The 24,018-nt window shown below is 41.4% G+C and overlaps 1 protein-coding gene across 4 annotated transcripts in view; it reads left to right on the top strand.

Moving 5' to 3' along the window:
• Positions 1-2,773: 2,773 nt before the first annotated feature.
• The window catches only part of ABCG2 (ATP binding cassette subfamily G member 2 (JR blood group)), a 134,114-nt gene continuing 112,869 nt past the window's right edge, over positions 2,774-24,018 (top strand). For 2 of the 4 annotated variants that reach the window (XR_014083096.1, XM_081594005.1), the window contains exon 1: positions 17,277-17,871. The gene's annotated coding sequence lies outside the window, so the exon portion shown is untranslated. Of the gene's footprint in view, positions 3,488-17,276; positions 17,872-24,018 lie in introns of those variants that run through there. The other 2 variants (XM_081594027.1, XM_081594048.1) reach the window with 2 other exon arrangements.

The raw sequence follows: 24,018 nt of genomic DNA, 5'->3' as shown, positions 1-24,018 counted from the left end.
TATTTGATTTAAAATAAGATTTGTCTCTTGCATTTCCCTCATCCAAAATATTTGTTGGTACATCAGAAGAAAATGGCTGTGATGATTTCTACAGTATTTTGCCTGTGGTATATTTCACTGCAGCATCTCCATGTATTAAAAATGAGAAACAAATGTTCAGTGGAAATTCCACAAGTAAGCAAGTTTTAATGTCCTCATTGATTGAATAAAATGTCATGGTTGCAGTCTTTTGGCACAAGGATCTTTTCTAGAGTATCCTCTGAAGTTAACTTGGTAAACCCCATGATAGAGATCTATTTCATTTTGTTGAAACTCCTGACCAAGAACTTGTTATACTTTTAGCGATGAGGATAAAATGTTTGTTGAATCATTAATGTTTATTGAATAAGTGAATTCACTTCATTAATTAATGCATTGAATTACAGTTTCATTAATGGGGAAATGGGCATTAGCTATTTTAAATATTAAGCCATACATAGTATTTAATGGTGAAGGAATAGTATTTAACTACTTTCGTGTTTCCTTAGCCTGTGTCAGTTTTGCCTTGTAAAGGATGTTCGTATAAGTATGGTACAGAATTTTGTTCTGAACAAAACCTAGGGAGCAGTGCTGCATGGATGACTATAACCTTTCTTCTTTAAAAGGCTGAGAAAGGGAAATGATTATTAAGGATCTCTGTGCTATTTTCTTTTGCATATATTATCTCTCTTTTTTTATTTTCATTTTTTGCTGCAATGTGGTACATGCAGGATCTTAGTTCCCTGACCAGAGATTAAACCTGCACCCCTGCAGTGAAAGTGCAGAATCTTAACCTCTGGACTGCCAAGGAAATCCCTCTATTACCTCATTTAATCTTTTTTTTTTTTTGGTAGGGGGTGGAGTGGGGAGAATATATGTGAACAGTACAGTGTAGGTGTTAAGAATATGATCCCTAGAGTGAGAAAGACTTGGGTTTGATCATTTAATCTTAACAACTATTCAAGGAAGACTTTCTAATTATCATTTTTATAGATGAGGAAATGAAGCCTTTAAGTAGCTAGTAACAGCAAGATCTAATCCAGACACTTTGGACTTTGGAGTCTTTCTTCTATCTTACCATACCTCCCTAATAACAAAAGCAAAACTGATTCACTGCTATCAAACATATTAACATTCACCTGCAGAAGGCTTTCTGGTGGACGTGAAAAAGTCATCAGGACATGATCCAGAAACTGAAGTGGATGAATGAACATAATAGAGACAGTAACTGAGCATTTGTCACCTAAGAGTAGGGTAGAGAACTAAATTATGTCCAAGCCAAAGGAGTATAACTGGGGAGCAAATGAGTGAATGCACAGAATAATGCTTTAAACAGTGCAGGGTCTAGATGATCACTTATGGAAGTCCAATAAGTCGGTTTACCAATGACAAGCATTTTTTGAGAACCTACTACATGTGTCTGTAAATGACACTAGGGTAGTGTCACTAGCAGGGTTAGTGGTCGATCTCCCTAGAACTTGGTCAGGAGACCAGGAAGTGAGGAAAGTGTGTTATACTGTTGGGGCCAGTATGAGGAAAGCAGGAGAGACTCCATCTAGTGTCATCCACCTTAAAGACAGGATGTGAACCGGGCCTAAACCCTGCTCAAGAGTGAGGAAACAGTTGCTAATGAAAACCAGGTCTCCTGGAGATTTCCCTTCCTACAGGTGGCAAATGGAGATTGTAGTTGCGGTCAGGCTGCCCCTGTTAGATTAACCATGGAGACATCCCCCCTTGATGTATAATCATTGTTCCCCGCCTTTAACCTTAACTGTTTGTTCTCCTAGCACCTACTTGTTGTAAAACTCAATCATATACAACAAAGAGATTGTCAACATGTAACCAGTGGGGTGTGTGTGTGTGTGTGTGTGTGCTGATTCCCCTTGGACTTGGCTGGCATAATAAACCGTACTCCAGTCTTGAGTATCCCCTGAGGTGTGTTTTGCAACTCTGGATTCCACAACATTTCCAGGATATCAGTGTTCACCCAGACAGGTGAAGCAAAAATGTTTGGAGCCAAGAGAGATCTAACCAGTGAAGTCACTGAGCCTTGTTCACAAGTCAAGGGTAGATTCTTTCAAGGACCAAGTGACTTATGCCATAGGAGGCAAGCAACCAAAGGCAGGACTGGTTACATATTTCGTGACAAATGAAAATGCTAGGCCCTTAATCAAGACAGCAAGTGCAAAGCCCTAAAACGAGTATAGTGTTTATCGTGCTAGTCGCTCAGTCATGCCCGACTCTGTGCAACCCCATGGGCTGTAGCCTTCCATGCTCCTCTGACCAAGGGATTCTCCAAGCAAGAATACTGGAGTGGGTTGCCATGCCCTCCGCCAGGTAATCTTCCCCACCCAAAGACTGAACCTAGGTCTCTCACATTGTAGGCAGATTCTTTACCATCTGAGTCACCAGCTGGGTCCTATGCAGCTGTACAGGTCGTGCCCTCGTATCTGGAGGGGAAATACTCTCAAAGCAAACGCGACAAGTTAATGCAGAGCACGGGAAAAAGTAGGGCGCCCATTCACTGCACCCTTAAGGCCTTCCAGCACTGAACAGGCACCACTGTGGTGCTTGGCCCCAGGTGGTGACTAGGGCTGCTGCCTCGCATTCCCCAACCAGGTACACCCCAAGCAGCTCTCATCCTGGCTCCACAGGCAGAGACAAGAATAGCGGTGTGGGGCGCTCTCCTCACGCTCAGGAAGGGGGCGGAGGCTGCGTCCAGACCCTGTAACCCCCGCTCCGCGCCCCTCTACCCACCGCCCCGAACCCCTGTATCCCCCGCCTGCTCCACTGGTCTGGCGGCTGCGCCCCAGGAGGGCCTGGCGGAGACCCGGACGTGTGCCAGAAAACGGTCCGAACAGCTACTTGCCCTTCCGGTCCTCCTTTCCCGCGTTCTTTCTTCTTGGGCTCCATCCATCCTAAGTCCTTTTCTCTCCTCTCCCCGCCCCGCTGTGTCTGCGCCGGATTGACTTAGAACGTCGCCTAAATACCAAAGCTGAGAGAATCGCGCGCGGAGGCGCTCTCTGGTACCGCCTCCTGCCGGCTTTCTTTGCTCTGTGCGCCCCCGGTGGGCTTGGCGGAACTGGCCTCTACACCCCGACATCCTCCTGCGACTGCCCGGGAGCCGACTGTTTGGAAAGAGGATGGGACTGTTGGCGGGATCGACTTAGAACGTCGCCTAAATACCAAAGCTGAGAGAATCGCGCGCGGAGGCGCTCTCTGGTACCGCCTCCTGCCGGCTTTCTTTGCTCTGTGCGCCCCCGGTGGGCTTGGCGGAACTGGCCTCTACACCCCGACATCCTCCTGCGACTGCCCGGGAGCCGACTGTTTGGAAAGAGGATGGGACTGTTGGCGGCGGGGAGGAGCTCATCTGCCCGGGAAAATATCTAGAGAAGAGAGCGGGATGAGAGCTATCCCCCTGGCAGTGTCCCCGCAACCAGGGAGATCGTGTAGTCCCTCGGTCCTGGAGGTAGGTTCTGGGCAGCAAACACAGCAACTGCTATGTGTTAACTCCTCTTTGCAGATAATACTGAAGAGATGGAGGGACTTGTCTGAAGTTTAAAACCTCAGACAAATCCTCATCCCCAGGAACTGCCCTGTTCCTTGCTCTTGCTTAAATGGTGGGCCTGAGTGGCTGTGTGTGTCCCAGCTGACACATTTTTGCTGTTTGGATGGCAGGATCCTGAAGAGAGCCGTTCCTTAGCTAGTAAGCGACCAAAGTCAATACTAAAGGAAGGATCAGCTCTCTAGCTGTTTAATGGGAGGAGCTGGTTTTGAGAGATTGTGTCAGCTGGCATGGCCATTTCTAGATAATATACACAGTTTTGACTCTGGAGAGAGGAGATACTTCCCCAGAGAGCGACAGACAAATGCCTTCACCCTGTATATGTGTATGTGTGTGTGTGTGTGCGCGCGCGCACGTGTGTCCTCAGTTGTCTCTGACTCTACCACCCCATGGATTGTAGCCTGCCAGGCTTCTCTGTCCATGGAATTTTCCAGGCAAGAATACTGGAATGGGTTGCCATTTCCTTCTCCAGGAGATCTTCCAACCTAGGGATAGAACCCTCATCTCCTGTGTCTCCTGCACTGGCAGGTGGATTCTTTACCACTGCACCACCTGGGAAGCCCGCCTCCACCCTACCAGAGTCTCAGTTCCAACCCATGGCTAGTTTGATAGGACTTCTGTACAGGCCTAAACTCCTGCAGATAACAAAATACAAAAAGTTACTGCCTGAGGGTGTAGCTAGGGATTCAAACAAAGCCCTATTATTGCAAATTTTTCCACAACAGAAGTCAGGTAAGGTTAATAAGTACTTAAATATTAAAAATTAGGTAGAAAAAAATTTCAGAAGGAACTGAGAATGCTTCAGTTGTTCATTGAAAGCCAGGAGGAATAGAATAATCGGAAAATGTGTCAGGCTCCCTCTGTCCATTCTCCACATGCTGATCACCACACACTCATGTTTGCATTCTTTCGATCTCACCTCCCAGATAATTTAAAACACTTCAGCATTGCATTAAAATAAAAAGCCCTTCCTTCCTGGTCTATTCCCTGCCTCTACTCCCTTGTCATTTTTTTCTAACTTTCCTTCTTAAACTTTACCCCAGCCTATGTACATTTTTCTCTCTCCCTGTAACACAACCCCACTTCTTTCCCAGGTAAACTTCGAGTTCAGATGTCATTTCCCATGGGATGTTTTATTCTGCCATTCCTTCAGTCTAAATGTCCCTTCCATTTAGTCCTATGCCATCCAATATTTACTTCTATTCTAACACCTATTACCCTATATCAGAACTCTTTGTTTCCTTCCCTTTCTTCACCATTAGGCTGAATTCTCTGAGGGTAGGGGCTAGGGACTAGGTCTCTTTCCTAAATAATCCTAACAGCACAGTAGGCATTTGGTAAAGTTTGGAATGCATGAATGACATACTTAAAATAGAGAAGTTATTATCTCATTCCTGAACCTTATCTTAGTGCTTGAGTGTACACCCTTCCAAAATGATGAATCATGGAAGGAATAAAAATGCACTGTGTTACTAAGAGAAATGAAGCCTTCAGATTTCTAAAATTACAACCAAAGTGGGCAGGTGGGCCCAGCACCATTGTATGAAGATCTTATTCAGTCAGTTCTAGCAAGCTAGGATGGCACAGCCGAGAAAGTATGACAGTGGTACTTGAAGTAAGAAACAATGATAATGTAAGAATATCCAAGTCTAAGGGGTTTTGTAGGTCCTGCCAAGAATGTCTTTACACTGTGATAGTTCCCTGATGCTAAACATAGGAACTAAAGAGCCTCTTGATGAGGGTGAAAGAGAAGAGTGAAAAAGCTGGCCTAAAACTCAACATTCAGAAAACTAAGATCAAAAACAAACCAACAAAGATCTTAGAATCCGGTTCCATCACTTCATGGCAGATTGATGGGGAAAAAGTGGAAACAGCGGCAGATTTTATTTTCTTGGGCTCCAAAATCACTGCAAACGACGACTGCAGTCACGAAATTAAAAGACACTTGCTCCTTGGAAGGAAAGCAACGGCAAATCTAGACAGCATATTCAAAGGCAGAAACATCACTTTGATGGGGTAAGAGGAGAAGGGAGTGGCAGAGGATGAGATGGCTGGATGACATCGCTAACTCAATGGAGATGAGTTTGAGCAGACTCCGGGAGATAATGAAGGACAGAGAAGCCTGAAGTGCTGCAGTTAATGGGTCACAGAGTCAGACATGACTTAGCGACTGAATAACAACAAAACATAATGAGAAGCTTGTCTACTGCCAAAGCCTAAAACCAAGTTCATTGGAGAGAATCCCCGCCTCAAGGTTTCAATTTGGAAAGTCAGAGAATAGTAGAATTGGGTTTTCTAATAGTAAACCTTTTGTTTTCAAGGTCACACAGTTTATTAGGCGTTAATCTAGAAAATGTTCCAAGCTGTACCCCATGGGGCTTCCCCAGTGGCTCAGCGGGTAAAGAATCCTCCTGCAATGCAGGAGACACAAGAGAGCGGGGTTCGATCCCAGGGTTGGGAAGATCCCCTGGAGGAGGGCATGGCAACTCACTCCAGTATTCTTGCCTGGAGAATCCCATGGACAGAGGATCTTGGCGGGCTACGGTCCATATGGTCCCAAAAGAGTCAGACATGACTGAAGTGACTGAGCATATACCCCATAGGTCACTGTGCAGTTTTTGAGGACAGGGCCTAGGTGGTTTTACTCAGTCATGCACACACAGAGCACCTGTCACAATCCTGCCACAGTGGGCACTCGGCTTGCTGAATGAAGGGAGAAATGAATAAATGTGTTCTACCATAGAGGTGTAGATGAGAGGGAAAGGCACTGTCATTTCTACAAAGATGGAAAGCTTTAGAATCTGGGGGAAAATAAATATTTGCTTTGAAAATAAACTTATCAAAGTAAAGGCAAAAAGCTCTTTTAGATGTCACAAAGATCTATGTTAAGTTGCTGAATCAGTTGTTACTATTTCAGAGGATGATGGAAACTTATCTTCTGAAATGTTGGCTTGTCTGCGTAAGAGGGGTCAAAGCAAAATGGTCCAGTCTGGAGTTTCCTGAATCCTGGCCTCCTTACCTGAAAAACTGAGCAAGTTATTTGGCCCAGTTATTTAACAGATGACTCAGTTTTGTCATTTGTAAAATGGGGATGATTATACCACATGGGTTGTTGAGAGACATTAAATAGTTAATACACAATGTATGAAGTAATTTGTATTCCATTTTCTGCCACTATTTCCTATTTCTCTAGGTGTCATTTTGCCTTTTACTGTGGCATAAAGCATCTCTGTTTTTTCTCCATCTGCTTCTGTGCTTTTTTCCCTCTCACTACCTTTCTGCTTTTTTCTTTTTTTTATTATCTCTCTCCCTAAACAAATTCTTCTTATTCTTTTTTTTTTTTTTGCCCTATGTGGAATGTTAGTTCCCTGACCAGGGATGCATTCCTCTCCCTATACAGATGAAGCACGGGGTCTTAACCACCAGATGGCCAGGAAAGTGCCAATTTCTTCTTAACATTCTCATAGTTTTTCCTCACTCACCTAGAAAATGAATGATGGCTATGAACTTCAGTAAACTTACAGAATAAGAAAGTTAATAATGACTATTAAAACACTATTTTCTTTTCCCCAAACTAATTTCTCATCTCTGCTATGTTTGTGCATACTTTCTTTGTATTTGAAAATCAGTGAATACGTTCATGCTAATTTAGCTCTGATTTTCTTCACTTAATATAACTTTATACTGAAAGGGTCAGGATATGTCCTTCCCCAAAATGCCCCTTTGGCATGAGGATTCATTTGAGCTGAATGCAATTAAGAATCAACAGATGCAGAAAGAAGCCTTCTCAGCATTTCCCTTATCTGATTAAAAAGCAGAAACTTCTGAGAAATGAGGCTGTCATAAATTCCTTCAGGATGGGCTTCTTCCTAGAAGAGAGATAAAAGTAAATATACTGTAAATTTCTCTGGGAGTTTCATGGCCATGAAGACAGAAAAGACCACTTGCAGTTTTACAAACAAATTTTATATCAAACTTTGTCTTCAGTTTATTCTCCTAAAAATCCATTTGTCTTTCCTACAGAAACTTACTTGTTCTTTCCATAGAAGATTTTTCTGCATTTCCCTCCTTCCCCTACTAAGTTAGGTACATAAGCTTCTATCTTTAACCAGTTAGCTACTAGCTACTTCCTTTTTTTCTCCTTTTGTCTTTTGTCAGCTTAATTCAGAGGTCCCCAGGGACTAAACCTAAGAGGGCAGAGCAAACATTTTTCCTCCCATATGCCATGATCAGTTTAGACTGTACACTTATTAATTTTTATGACTATGGTTCATATACCACAGATTGTCACATTCCCCTCTCGTGGTGCACATTGATTGATTCTGATTTTTTACTCCTTAAATATATCCTTTCTTTATGACACTTTCCCTTGCCTTCTCTACTTCATAGATATATACAAACATACACATGTATAATTATGTAAATATATAAAATTTGCTGCATTTGTTGTCTAAATCTTCAATCTTTGAGTCATCAGGCAGTGCTTCCCTCTTGAGAGTCTCTCTTTATGAGGTGATCAAGACACCAGTCATAAACTATTGTACTGAGATTTCTTAAACTCTAAATTATTTATTAACGACCATACAAACATGGGAGGCAATAAAGAGAGGTGGGATTGGTTGGTACAGTAAAAATGATTGCTTTGATTTGGGTTTCCCTCTTCTCTCCTAGAGCTTCTTGTGCTTCCAGTTCAGTACATAAATAACATGTATGAAGAGTTTGCAAGAAAAATCTGTCAGGATTACTGCTTTTCTGCTGTGGTGTTTCGCTTTTAAAATTTAAAATTTTAAAAGCACCATGGAAGCAGATTTGGTGTTTCAAAGTTCTGTCACAAGAGTGATTTTAAGTAATGTTCATAGCCTCTGTTTATATTATCATATGGTTTATAATTATGATTATAAGTCTTGGTTAAATGATTACCATGTGAACAGCACCATACTATGGGACTCCTAAGAAGTGGCCTTTAACTCTGGAGGAGCTTATAATTGGCAAAGTGAGAAACACAAACTATGAGGTCTGAGGTACTTGTACATGGTCATTGAGAGTCTTGATAATAAAAGTATGCAGCAGATTGGTGATAGAAGCAAGGTCTGATGCTGTAAAGAGCAATATTGCATAGGAACCTGGAATGTTAGGCCCATGCATCAAGGCAAATTGGAAGTGGTCAAACAGGAGATGGCAAGAGTGAATGTCGACATTCTAGGAATCAGCGAACTAAGATGGACTGGAATGGGTGCATTTAAGTCAGATGACCATTATATCTACTACTGTGGGCAGGAATCCCTTAGAAGAAATGGAGTAGCCATCATGATCAACAAAAGAGTCTGAAATTCAGTACTTGGATGCCATCTGAAAAATGACAGAATGATCTCTGTTCGTTTCCAAGGCAAACCATTCAATATCACGGTAATCCAAGTCCATGCCCTGACCAGTAACACTGAAGAAGCTGAAGTTGGACGGTTCTATGAAGACCTACAAGACCTTTTAGAACTAACACCCAAAAAAAGATGTCCTTTTCATTATAGGGGACTGGAATGCAAAAGTAGGAAGTCAGGAAACACCTAGCGTAACAGGCAAATTTGGCCTTGGAGTACAGAATGAAGCAGGGCAAAGGCTAATAGAGTTTTGTCAAGAGAACGCCCTGGTCATAGCAAACACCCTCTTCCAACCACACAAGAGAAGACTCTACACATGAACATCACCAGATGGTCAACACTGAAATAAGATTGATTATATTCTTTGCAGCCAAAGATGGAGAAGCTCTATACAGTCAGCAAAAACAAGACCGGGAGCGGACTGTGGCTCAGACCATGAACTCCTTGTTGCCAACTTCAGACTTAAATTGAAGGAAGTAGGGAAAACCACTAGACCATTCAGGTATGACCTAAATCAAATCCCTTATGATTTTACAGTGGAAGTGACAAATAGATTTAAGGGACTAGATCTGATAGACAGAGTGCCTGATGAACTATGGACAGAGGTTTTGACATTGTACAGGAGACAGGAATCAAGACAATCCCCATGGAAAAGAAACACAAAAAAGCAAAATGGCTGTCTGAGGAGGCCTTACAAATAGCTGTGAAAAGAAGAGAAGTGAAAAGCAAAGGAGAAAAGGGAAGATATTCCCATCTGAATGCAGAGTTCCAAAGAATAGCAAGGAGAGATAAGAAAGCCTGCCTCAGTGATCAATGCAAAGAAATAGAGGAAAACAACAGAATGGGAAAGACTAGAGTCCTCTTCAAGAAAATTAGAGATACTAAGGGAACATTTCATGCAAAGATAGGCTCAATAAAGGACAGAAATGGTATGGACCTAACAGAAGCAGAAGATATTAAGAAGAGGTGGCAAAAATACACAGAAGAACTGTACAAAAGAGATCTTCATGACCCAGATAATCATGATGATGTGCTCACTCACCTAGAGCCAGACATCCTGGAAGGTGAAGTCCAGTGGGCCTTAGAAAGCATCACTATGAGCAAAGCTAATGGAGGTGATGGAATTCCAGTTGAGCTATTTCAAATCCTCAAATATGATATTGTGAAAGTGCTGCACTCAATATGCCAGCAAATTTGGAAAACTCAGCAGTGGCCACAGGACTGGAAAACGTCAGTTTTCATTCCAATCCCAAAGAAAGGCAATGCCAAAGAATGTTCAAACTACCGCACAATTGCACTCATCTCACACACTAGTAAAGTTATGCTCAAAATTCTCCAAGCCAGGCTTCAGCAATAAGTGAATGGTGAACTTCCAGATGTTCAAGCTGGTTTTAGAAAAGTCAGAGGAACCAGAGATCAAATTGCCAACATCTGCTGGATCATCGAAAAAGCAAGAGAGTTCCAGAAAAACATCTATTTCTGCTTTATTGACTATGCCAAAGCCTTTGACTGTGTGGATCACAATAATCTGTGGAACATTCTGAAAGAGATAGGAATACCAGACCATCTGACCTGTCTCTTGAGAAACCTGTACGCAGGTCAGGAAGCAACAGTTAGAACTGGACATGGAACAACAGACTGGTTCCAAATAGGAAAAGGAGTATGTCAAGGCTGTATATTGTCACCCTGCTTATTTAACTTATATGCATAGTACATCATGAGAAACACTGGGCTGGAGGAAGCACAAGCTGGAATCAAGATTGCTGGGAGAAATATCAATAACCTCAGATATGCAGATGACACCACCCTTATGGCAGAAGATGAAGAAGAACTAAAGAGCCTCTTGATGAAAGTGAAAGAGGAGAGTGAAAAAGTTGGCTTAAAGGTCAACATCAGAAAACTAAGATCATGGCATCTGGTCCCATCACTTCATGGCAAATAGATGGGGAAACAGTGTAAACAGTATCAGACTTTAATTTTTTGGGCTCCAAAATCACTACTGATGGTGCTTGCAGCCATGAAATTAAAAGATGCTTCCTCCTTGGAAGGAAGGTTATGACCAACCTAGATAGCATATTTAAAAGCAGAGATATTACTTTGCCAACAAAGGTCTGTCTAGTCAAAGCTTTCGTTTTTCCAGTGGTCATGTATGGATGTGAGAGTTGGACGGTGAAGAAAGCTGAGCACCGAAGAATTGATGCTTTTGAACTGTGGTGTTGGAGAAGACTCTTGAGAGTCCCTTGGACTGCAAGAAGATCCAACCATTCCATCCTAAAGGAGATCAGTCCTGGGTGTTCATTGGAAGGACTGATGTTGAAGCTGAAACTCCAATACTTTGGCCACCTCATGCGAAGAGTTGACTCATTGGAAAAGACCCTAATGCTGGGAAGGATTGGGGGCAGGAGGAGAAGAGGGGGACGACAGAGGAAGAGATGGCATCACCGACTCGATGGAGATGGGTTTGGGTATACTCCGGGAGTTGGTGTTGGACAGGGAGGCCTGGCGTGCTGTGATTCATGGGGTTGCAAAGAGTCGGACACGACTGAGCTACTGAACTGAACTGATAAACAATACTAGGTCTTGTGTTTGCTTCTAAACCTTAAAGAAAATTTGGAGCAACTTTTCCATACCCTGGAACATAGGAATGGATCATCATAAATTTGCATGGATACATTCTGGAGAATTCTGAAGACTCCATCATAAACCAATACAGGTTGGAAAACAAAACAAGTTTGGCATAATATCAAAGGTCCTTCCACCATTTTCAAATAACTGACCTAAGCACTGCTGTCTGTTACAGCCTCTTAGAGCACTGAGGAATGGTTAAAGTCAGGGGAAAAACAAAACTGGCAAAATATTTGCCTGGGGGCCATCTTGCCAACCTCCCCACCTTGATAATTTGGATTAGCTTCCTCCCTACTCCGTGCCATGGATTCTGATTTTAAAAAAGTCTTCTCTAACTGAAGGACTTCATTGTTCTTTGAGTTAGAGGATGAAGCTGGCTGTTTGAAACCTTTCTCACTTTCCCTTTTCGAAAGTGTTCAATATCTACTCAAACAAAATTGGGAATTAAACTGTGTGTACATTTAAGGGATATACATATTTTTGAAAGATAAAAGAGGCCTCCAAGAATTAGATATGATTTTTGCTACTACTCTTCACTTGGATGCAATGCTTCCTTTATAAGAAATAAGGGATCGTCACTGGTTCTTTGCCTTTGTAAAGCAATAGCTGGGGATTTCACAGAAGTTCCTAGGAATGATTAGCTTATTCCCAGTTGCTTGGAAAATAGGTGATCTGGGACAAGATAATATGCATTGTTAGACAGTGTGCCCAAGTCAATTGAAGGGGTTCCATTCAAAACGCTGCCTACCCATATATTTTATCTTATTTAATAACTTTAAACCAAAGGTGTTCAAATCTTACTTCACAGAACCCAGTGAATCCTTAAACATTTTGTTCTGACTTTGTGTTTGTGAGACTGGTGGATATCTTTGATTTTAAAAATACACAAATATATTTTTGTGACAATTTGTGAATTGAATAATATATTTTATCAAGTTCCTACTGGTATACTAGGTACAATCCTAGGGACTAAGGCTTTATCAATGAACAAAGCAAATAAAAATCCATACCCTCATAGAGCTTATATTCTAATGGATTCAGAAATACAGATATAATAAGTAAGGAAATTACATGATATGTTAGAAGGTAATAAGTGCCATTAACAAAAATAAGATATGGCAGATCAAGAATGCTAGTAGGAGGAACTGCAATTTTATTTGGTCAGGGTAGCTCATGAGAAGTTACCACTTGAGGAAAAACCTGAAGGAAGTGACAGAATGAGCTAAATAGATGACTAGGGGAAGGACTGCCCAGAGCAGCTAGGGCACTGGCCAGGAAGTGGGTTAGTGTGTGTATATTTGAGCTATAACAGAGAGATATGTCTCGCTATATTACAATTAGTAAAGGGGAACGTGAAGTCAGAGTAGGGGTGGAAGATACATATTGTAAAGGTGTTTGGCTTTTACTCTTAAGAAAAATAGGAAAATAGATGAATACATGGTAGGGAGTATTTAAACAATAGAGATATGTATTTTCGAAAGAGTATCCCCACTTCCTAATCCTGTACTTCCCAGACATTGCTGCCATTTGGGATCATATCTTTCTAAAGGTTTTTCTCCATGATTACATGCATAGATGGGTACAAATAGAAATACACAATTTTGTTTCGTGAGGGTATGTGTGTGTGTGTCTGTCTACATGTATGCATTTTAACATTAAAAAAAAAAGGTCACTCAGTTGTGTCTGACTCTTTGCAACCCCATGGAATTCCATAGTCCATGGAATTCTCTAGGCCAGAATACTGAAGGGGGTAGCCATTCCCTTCTCCAGGGGATCTTCCCAACCCAGGAACTGAACCCAGGTCTCCCACATTGCAGGCAGATTCTTTACCAGCTGAGCTGCCAGGGAAGCCCAGTGAACTTATATTCACTGGGGAGGTAGGAGACAGTGGACCCCCGGGTGGGACAGTTTCTCAGGTGGTGCAGTGGTAAAGAACCCACCTGCAGTGCAGGAGATGCAGGACATGTGGGTTCAATCCCTGGGTCAGGAAGATCTCCTGGAGAAGGAAATGGCAAATTCCAGTATTCTTGCCTAGGAAAGCCCATGGAAAGAGGAGCCTGGCAGGCTATAGTCCATGAGGTCAGAAAGAGTTAGCCACAACTGAGTGAGCACACACACATGGCTGGATGTCGGGTGTTTGTCAAGCAGAGTAAAATTCAAGCTTTGTTCTCACCCAGACACTCCAAGGACAAAGCTAGTGGCAAAAGCTGAGCTCTGCTAAAGTAAAGAGATAAGGTGCCCACTCCTGAGGTCAAGAAGGACTTCTCTGTCTACACATGCACAGGAAGGCTTCTTGGAGGTCTAAAAAGGGAGGGGTCCCCGCCCCATAAGTGTGGACATGCATCCATAGGCCTCTGCAGTGGGATCTATCTTAGAAAAATATTGTGCTTCCCAAGGACCCTCTTGGAGAGGGTCCTAGAACCAATCAGATGTGAAGAAAGAAGCAAGATGATTGGTCAAATATATACAAAGACCCAGAAGGACTGTCCTATATAAGGGATTTAAATCACCTTCTTACTGTGCTCCTCCTCACTCAGGATGCCTGCACACCCCTCCGGGTGTGTATCTCTGCCTAGTTTCTGATTTACTGCACTCCTCCTGAGAGCGGATGCCACACTCTTTCTCTCTAGATATGTATCTCTGCCCTGCTTTTGACATAAATTAACAAACAGTTTTTCAGTGTGCTCTCTCATACATTGTGTTGTATCTCTAATAATAAACTTTGTACGTGTTTTTACAGCTTTTGCCTTCTTGAAACATTCTTGCTTTCAAATCAGGGAAAACCAAAGGGCCATTTTGCTTCTAGCCTCCAGCCCCTGGCAGTCTAGTGGCTAGGATTCCTAATTTTCATCCAGGTTACTCAGGTTCAGTTCTTGGGCAGAGAACTAAGATTTCTTTTCAGGACCACTCACTGCTCTTCCTCCAAGGTCAATATTACTTGTGTTAATTAGCAGCTTGTTTTTTTATAATTGACGTGTCTTGGAGACCTTTCTTTGTTGTGATAGTACACATATTTCTATTTCATTCCTTTTTAACTATTACATAATATTCTGTTGTACACATATGCTACATTTTGTTTAACCATACCTTTATTGGTAAATGTGTGTGTGTGTGTGTGTATGCGCTCAGTTGCTTGGTCATGTCTGACTCTTCGTGACCTCATGGTCTGTGGCTCACCAGGCTCCTCTGTCCATGGCATTTTCCCAGCAAAAATTCTGAAATATTTAAGTTCTAATTTCCCTCGTTCCTTCTTTCCTTTCCATGTTGAATTACTATTGTCTTAATCTTACATTTAATAACATAAAATTAGTGTTGCATGAAACACGGGAGGAAACTTAAAAATTAAATTTGTGTTACCTTCTCTCTCAAAAAAGCCGTGTTTCCTAAATTAGAATCATTTAGACTTACCTTAATGGAAACAAAGGCTTCATTTACTTCTTCAGCAAGGACTTATGTAATGTATATTGTTCTGGAATAGATGGCAATTATGAGAGTTTGAGCCCAATTATTCTGAGCTTTGCCTCCCTGGTGGCTCAGGTGGTAAAGAATCCACCTACAATGTGGGAGACCCAGGTTCGATCCCTGGGTCAGGAAGATCCCCTGGAGAAGGGAATGGCAACCCACTGCAGTATCCTTGCCTAGGATATCCCATGGACAGAGGAGCCTGACAGGCTACAGTCCATGGGGTCGCAAAGAGTCGGACACAACTGAGCGACTAACACTTTGACACTTCGACTTGCTGTGAGTTCACTCAGTCACCTTAGCTAAGTCGACCATGGGTCTTTATCAGTAGGGAGTGAGGATCCATTATCCACAATCTGCATCTTCTTTGCTGGGCACTCTTTTTATTAACTACTTATGTGCAGCCTGCACCAGTATGATATTTAGCCAACTCTGTTGTTAGCTCATGTTGTGTAAGTCTCGATTACCCAGCCTTGATGTCAGCACCTGAAGGACAGGACCATATCTTACATTCATTCCCATGATGTTGAACTGATCTCTAGAATCATGGTTATTTAGTTTTAACATATGTTTTAATTATCCTTAAAATTATACTTACCAAGTAAGTTTTAATTGATTCAGAACAAATCTTGGGATAACATTTCTTCCATCTCTTTGGATGTGTTGGCATTTCTTTTAAGTTTATCGTGTCGCACTGGTCTGTTTTTTACCCCCAGACTTTGCTTATATACAGACAATTCCACTTGTTAGCATAATACACACATGCAGGATACAGGTACCTCTGCTTTGTCCATACTTAGGAAAAGTGTGAAAGTGTTAGGTGCTCAGCCGTGTCTGACTCTTTGCAAAACCATGGGCTGTAGCCCACCAGGCTCCTGTGTCCAGGGAATTCTCCAGGGAATGGGTTGCCATTCCCTTCTCCAGGAGATCTTCCCGACCCAGGAATTGAACCCAGGTCTTTTGCATTGCAGGCAGATTCTTTACCATCTGAGCCACCAGGGAAGCCCATGTTTACATCACAGCAAAAGGGTCAACTGTGCAATAACTAGAAAATTACCACATAGAATCACCATAATATCATATAAATAATTTTTCACATTTATGTTTATGATAAAGAATAGGATGAGAGTTGAATCCTCTCTGGTATGCAGTGGGTGTCAGTAAATGCTAGTTCCTTTCCTCTCCCTTCAACAGGAAATAATTAGCCTTATTTAAAAGGGAGAACACAGATAGAAGTTCAAATATATCCATATATGACAGAAATTTTATTCCAAGGTTTGTTCTAAACTTTTTACTTAGCTGGAATAAAGAGTAATCTCACACATATTTCACATGTGTGAAGATTTTGTGTGACTAAAATGCAAATAATTTAAAAGAGCTATCCGTGTTATTCTTGGTATTATGTATCTTCCATTGAGGGGAACTTAAAGTGCAACTACTACCACGAGGGAAGAGGGATCCCCTCATTAAAAAGGATCCTCATATTAAAGAAAAACCATGGAGGAGTTATTTCTTGATGATTAAAGTTTCTATTTGGGGTGATGACAAAGTTTCAGAAAGGGATAGTGGTGATAGTTACACAACACTGACAATGTAATTAATGCCACTATATCAAATACTTAAAAATGGCTAAAATGGCAAATTTTATGTTATATGTATTTAGCCACAATAAAAATGATAAAAAGAAATAGAATTTAACAATGTCCAGATTTCTTAAACTTTAATTTCATTTCAATAAATATTTATTGACTGCCTGACCTGTGCTTAGGTATGCACCGGAGAGAGGAAAATTAGAACTTGATTCCAAAGAGGACTTCTGGCAAGGCTGATTTAGTAATCAGCATTTCAGGTATCTCCTAATATTGTTATGTCAACTCCAAGGAAGGCATTATTGTTACTGCCAGTTTATGTTGAGAAGTCTTAGATAAAAAAAAAAAAAACTTGTCACGGCTGGTAAAGAATGGAGCCAGAAGCTCTTAGTATATATCATATTTTGTCACTTGACATGCTTCATGTTTTCAGAATATGAAATGCCTATTTAATACAGCCTTAACTTCCTATTAGACTTCTGGGTTAGGAAAGAGAACATTAGAAGGATGGCGTGTTCCAAATAAAACTCCTCTCTTCAAATCCCTCGTGGGCTTTTGCAATGAAACCTAACACTGTCTGTGCTTGGTTTCTTTCACTTCCTTTCCAAATTAGTGTTATGTTCCTGCTTGCACTCTTTTGCTAGAATACAGAGCTTGTAAAAGGAGACTGCATTATGTCAGACCTAGCAGAAGACAGGAAGTTTACACAGAGGGAAACTATTTGCTCAAATTGCTTTAGTCCTCAGTAAAGTGGCGTTAGTGTCGGAGATACTGTCGTCGGCATCCTATTGCACAAAACGAAGGATATCTCTGACACGTGAATTTTTCCTTTTCCCATCTCCTTGCCAGGAACACCAGAAAAGGATCCCAGGCTGGTTAGAAGCATTAGGTTTTCAGTTTGAATCCCAGTGATGGAGAAGGAACTGGTTAATAACCAGCTAACAGTGGAGAAAAAAAGAATTCAAGGAGATAAGAGAACTGGACATTTTCCCAAGACTAGCTTATTTGGAAAGCCTCAGTCTTTCTGGTAGTTGCGGGGGCTGATAAAGTTCCTCTCTGATACTTTCTCTTTCGTCTTGAGACCTGGCAGGAAGGGAAGCTCCTGGACTTTTAATACATGTGGCTCTTGCTTGAAGTTTCTATGAGAAGCCGACAAGAGTTGAAATCTTGGTATCCCCACTGCCTCTCTACCGAGGTTTGGGCTGTTTTCCTTTCAGCATCACAGATCATAACTGAGGTGAGTTGTCTGTTTTTGTTTTTGTTTTTCAAATGTTTGTACTGAGTGGAGAATCTTGCTTCTTTTTCGGTATGTGCTTTAACGAGTGTGTCATTTTAAACTGGTACTTCTCAAACTTGAATGTGCATATGAACCTGGAGACCTTGTTTAAAAGCAGCAGAATTCAGTGGATCTAGGGTGGCTTGAGATTCTGCATTTCTGAGAAGTGCCCAGATGACCTCAGTGCTGCTGGCCCATGAAACAGAGTAGTAACGGCTTAAAACCTTCTAGGTTTATTGCTTTGTGGGGCAAAGGGTTAGGAGATGTTGGCAGAATAAAGGTGTTTGGCTGAGCACATTATTTGTGTAGAGCGCCTGGAAGGAAAATCAGACACTGTCAGTGCCCATATTGACCTGCTTTGATGGACTAGCTCAGAGTTTTGGGGGTTGTGTTAAATAGTTCCTAGATGCGGTAAGCCATGTCACCCCAAGTGAGAGAGAATGTTGGCCTGTTCCTTAGATTGCATGGACCACTTTGAGCAGAGCCAGAAATATTTTTGCAGTTTGGGGAATAGTATTCATATCATGCCTTAACTGGGATAACTAGTGGTCACTTGAATATTTCAGCTTAGATTGAAAATTAAGCATCTAGAAAAATAACTGATGTCTTCCTCATCCCATTTGGAGGTTAAGGTTGTGAGGTATATGAATCTATGATATGATTTAAAGTCAATTTGAGTAAGGAATATAATGAATATGTTTTATCATCTTGTGAGAGTGTTCCTCTTTAAATTTAATAGCTTCCTGCCCTAAATGGTACATATTTATCTGAAAGTTGCTTTTAATCCAAAAGTGCCAAGCCAAGAGGGAAAAAAATAAATAACAAGAAGTGTGCCTTGCTGAGGGTAGAAAACAGTAATGGGAGAAAAACAGGGAAAGAAAGGAAAGTGATGGCCACGGAAGTCAAGTTTGCAAAATGAATAAAAGAAACCCCAGCCTGAAAATAGGATTCCTTTTCCCACATGCTTGGGAGTTTTTCTAGAGTGGTAGCTTGTGTCTTCCTCAGGTAGAGAAATGTGCTTAAGATAGAATAGGCAAATTAAAAATTGTGTTGTTTTAAAGTACATGCTGAAATGATCTGTCATCGAGTCAAGGATAGTCAGTGGAATCAAAGGTCAGTGGCATGAACAGACCTGGTGAGGCCCAGTATGAATCCATTTAAACCATCTCAGACAGAGGGGAATTGCTTCTGTTTGAAATAAGCTTCAAATAACTTTCCTTTCTATTATGGAGTATAACAGAGGTGTTACATAAAAGTTTAACAACCTATATGGCACAAACACTGACCAATCAGAACAGTAGCTATGGTAAATAGCCCATATAATGGCAAACCACTTGTAGGCAGTAAGAAGTACATGGGGTTGAACATCAGCCTAAGCTAGGTTTTCATGAGCTTTTATTGGGGGGAGAAATTGTAAAGCTACAAATGAGTTCAGAGACATATAACCTATAACATATATTCAGAGTTCAGAGACATATATTCCTACTAGCATCTGTCAGCACTTTAGCCCCATTCTCTCCGGTGAGGCCACTTCCCTGTCTTTCCAAGCCCAGAGCAACCTTTCATTCTGGCTGTGTATCTCCTGCAACCTTCACTAAAGAAAGTAGTGTTCTCTTAAGTCATTGTAGGTGACTCAAAAGTCCTATCCATTCCCCAAGTAGAGGGAAAATGCCTATACTCTTTTATAAAGAGATACTGCAGAAAATGAAATGATCAACACGCTATCCTCCCATACAAAGCATTGTCACATACTTTACCTTGCTTGAGTTTTCACAACTGTCATGGGGATATGTCATGTCAAGGGGATTTTTGTTTTTACCTGTCATGGGGGAAAATGAAGCCCTTGTTAAGCAATTTGTGAGGAGGCACACAGCTGGTTAGTGGGTGTATTGAAATTAAACTTACTTGTTTGCTCTAAGTTCAGATTTATCCTGTACTTTTGTTCATCTTCCCAAGCATCCTCTCAAGACCTATGACAGCCCTTATTGTTCTCTACTAGAGTTTGTTTGCTTTCCCTGTCAAAATTTGAAACCTTTGTGCATTAAAAAGAATCCTGTTTCTACTTGTTTTGTCAAAACTTTTAGTGTGTTTGTCACAACCTTTGTATCCATTAAAACCTTTAGTCCCCTGGGGTAAACATTTTAGAGGAGGGCCTCTAAATTTTATTTTGACTGAAAATTACCTGGGGAGTTTGCTAAAACTCAGATTTCTGGGTCCTAACTTGAGAGATCTGATTCAGTAGGTCAAGGACCAGGCCTAAGAATTCACATGCCTAATAGCTGCCAGGTGATTTTGATGCTACCATCCAGAGACCATGCTTTTAGACTACAGGCAGAGCTTTAGTCAGTATCTTAAAATAACATATTTATGATTTAGATTCCACATACGTGATATCATATGGTGTTTGTCTTTCTCTTTCTGACTTATTTCACTTAGTATAATAATCTCTAGGTTCATCTATGTAGCTGCAAATGACATTATTTCATTCTTTATTATGGTTGAGTAGTAGCCCCTTGTATATATGTACCACATCTTTATGTCTTCATCTGGACATTTAGGTTGTTTCCATGTCTTGGCTATTGCACATGTTTCTTTTTGGATTATAGTTTGTCTGGATATATGCCTAAGAGTGTCCAACTCTTTGTGACCCCATGAACTGTAGCCTGCCAGGATCTGCTCTCTATGGGATTTCCCAGACAAGAATACTGGAGTGGGTTACCATTTCCTTCTCCAGCAGATCTTCCTGACCCAGGGATCGAACCCTCACCTCTTACGTCTCTTGCATTGGCAAGCAGGTTCTTTCCCACTAGCGCCACCTGGGAAGCCCCAGTGGTGGGGGCTGTCAAAAAACATCAGATGATCAAGAGGCTATATTAGTAAATGTCAGGAAACCTCCTTCTCCAGGTATCCCATCAATGGGTCCATATACAAAGTAGCCATGGCAGCATAGAAGAAAGTGTGAGCTAATAATGAGGTTTTCACTTCCCTAAGTGGCTGCTGTTGTTGTTGTTCAGTTGCTAAGTTGTGTCCGTCTTTTTATGACCCCATGGACTGTAGCCCACCAGGCTTCTCTGTCCATGGGATTTTCCAGGCAAGAATACTGGAGTGGGTAGCCATTCCCTTCTCTAGGGATCTTCCCAACCTAGGGATCAAACCCAGTTCTTCCACATCGCAGGCAGATTCTTTACTGGCTGAGCCACCAGGGAAACCCACAGCATGGGTTACATGCCTTAAACCAGCAGCCAGTAGAGTATAGAGCCAGAATGTGTGGCTGTGAGCACCACTGAGAGGAATAATTCCTCCATCCACACTGGCTGCCAAGGTGCTTCTCTCACATGCTAGACATACCCCTGCCTCCATTTCCTTTGCGTAAATGCTTTCCTCTGCTCTATTTAAAATTGCAAAACCTTCCTTTGCCTTCTAGACTACCACTTCCTTTACCACATGCCTCTCTCCAGGACTTCTCACCTCTAACATACTATACTGTATAGATTGAGTTACTGTTTATTATCTGTCTTCTTCCAAGACCAGGGTTCTGTTTCATTCACTGTTCTATCCTCAGTATCTAAGATTGTGCCTGAAACATGTCGTTGTTGGTGTTTAGTTGCTAAGTCGTATCTGATTCTTTTGTGACTCCATGGACTATAGCCTGACAGGCTCCTCTGTCCATGGGATTTTGCAGGCAAGAATACTGGAGTGGATTACCAGTTCCTTCTCCAGGGGATCTTTCTGACCAGGGATTGAACCCTTGTCTCCTGCAATGGCAGGCAAATTCTTACCACTGAGCCAACTGGGAAGCCTGTGCCTGAAACATAGAGTAGGTGCTCAATACATATTTCTAGACCAACTACATGAATACCATTAACGTTCTTGGAGAAGAGTAACCAAATGTCTCTAGTGTCTCTAGAGAAGTTCAAGGTAGGCAGAGATCAGCATGCTGGAAAAATCACCCATGTGTATACTGAATTCACTGAGAGTTAAGATAGAAATACTGTTAGAGAGAGCAATAGTGTCTCAGTTACTGATAAATGGGAAAAGAGGTCAGAGTCCAAAGATAGCAGCAGCCATGGAAAGTAGCCAGTGATAAAGTCTGGTGACGTAAAACTCAAAGCTGAGATTTTGGAGAAGTGAGTAGCATCCACTCTGGGATGTTCACATTTTGCAGTGGTTTCTTCTCTCAAAATAAGCAAGATCAGAATGTGAAATTCCACATCGTAACCTCAAGGAAAGCACTTTTGCTTCTGTAATGACTTTTTATGCTTTAATCACAAGAGGGCACCAGAGTCTAGCAAAAGATCACTTTTTTTTTCTTCATCTAAAGCTGTGTGAGTGCTCTGTTGCTCAGTCTTGTCAGACACTTTGCAACCGCATGGACTGTAGCCCGCCAGGCTCCTGTCCATGGGGATTCTCCAGGCAAGAATACTGGAGTGGGCTGCCATTTCCTACTCCAGGGGATCTTCCCGATCCAGGGATAGAACCTGCATCTCCTGTGTCTCCTGCATTTGCAAGCGGATTCTTTACCACTGAGCCACCTGGGAATACCCTGCCTAAAGCTTTTTGTTGTTGTTCTGTTGCTAAGTCTGACTCTTTGCAACCCCACGGACTGCAGTAGGGCAGGCTCCTCCAACCTTCACTATCTTCTGGAGTTTGCTCGATTTCACGTCCATTGAGTTGGTGACGCTAACTATCTCAACCTCTGTCGCCGCCTTCTGCTTTTGCCTTTAGTCTTTCCCAGTATCAGGGTCTTTTTTAATGAAGTTGGCTCTTCACATTAGGTGGCCTTTAATGGAGCTTTAATTTCAGCATCAGTCCTTCCAATGAATATTCATTGAAGAAGGGGTGCAATTAATAATTACTTGGAGCCATATGTGTAAACAGGGACTTTTCCTATGCAAACTGGGACATAAGCCCTGCACAATATGAGCATGACCAATTTAATTATGAGCTAGCTCTACACTAAAGGCTCTAATTCCCAAAATCACTACAAATGCTTATGACACACTAATAGATTAGAAAGAAAAGTGACCAAACTTGCTTTTATCTTGAAGCAAAGATCAAGAAAGGCTTTCCGCTGTACCCTACTTCCCTAATTATCTTTATTGCCTATCCTATTTTTCTCCTTAGTGTGATCTTAGTTTGATTATACCCTCAAGTAAGAGAATTGTTTTATCCAAAATTATCTCGATCATTTGAAAGTGGTCTGAAGTTCTCACAGTTCTTTTCTGCATATCTCCTATACTATATATTAATTATTTATATACTTGTTTTATTTATTCTTTTGAACATGACTCACATGCTGATGATGTGAAAAAGTAGGTTTTGAAAATGGCTCTTTTTTTCCCATCTAGTTTTATTGAGATATAATTGGGGAACACATGTAAACCCATGGCTGATTCATGTCAATGTATGGCAAAAACTATTACAATATTGTAAAGTAATTAGCCCCCAACTAAAATAAATAAATTTATTAAAAAAAAAAAGAGATATAATTGATATAACTTAGCACTGTATAAGTTTGAAGTATACAGCATAATGATTTGGTTTACGTACATCATGAAGTGATTATCACAATAAGTTTAGCCAGTATCCATCATCTCACTTAAGTAGAAAATTAAAAGAGTCCTGTTATTAGCATAAATTCAAAGTATGGTTGAAAGGAGACTGTGGTGAATAACAAAAGATGCTCCTATGAGTCTTATCACTCAATAAATTACAAGAGTTTTAGGGGACTTCCCTGGTGGTGGTCCAGTGGTTAAGACTCAACACTTCTAATGCAGAGAACACTGGTCAGGGAATTAAGATCCCATGCCCCATGCAGTATAGCCAAAAACTTAAAAAAGTAAAGAGTTTTAGAAGTTGTGTTGGGAACCAAGGCAAAGACCAAATATGTATTTCTTATTGTATTTCTTATGTCGCTCTTGAAGACACACTGTCAGCTCCTACTAGGCAGCCACCAGAGAATTTGAGGATGGGGGTAGTTGCCTGAGAAACCAACCATGGGATTAGAGGGTTGAACTTTCAGCCTCAACCTCCAGGAGGATAGAAGGCTGAAAGTTGGGTTAATCAGTAACTGTTGACCATTGATTTAATCCATCATGCCTACGTAAC

The sequence above is a fragment of the Giraffa tippelskirchi genome, chromosome 1 (genome assembly GCF_054371585.1).
Source record: "Giraffa tippelskirchi isolate mGirTip1 chromosome 1, T2T-mGirTip1v1.2.pri, whole genome shotgun sequence".
Taxonomy (NCBI): domain Eukaryota; kingdom Metazoa; phylum Chordata; class Mammalia; order Artiodactyla; family Giraffidae; genus Giraffa; species Giraffa tippelskirchi.
This window is presented reverse-complemented; position numbering and strand designations above follow the sequence as displayed.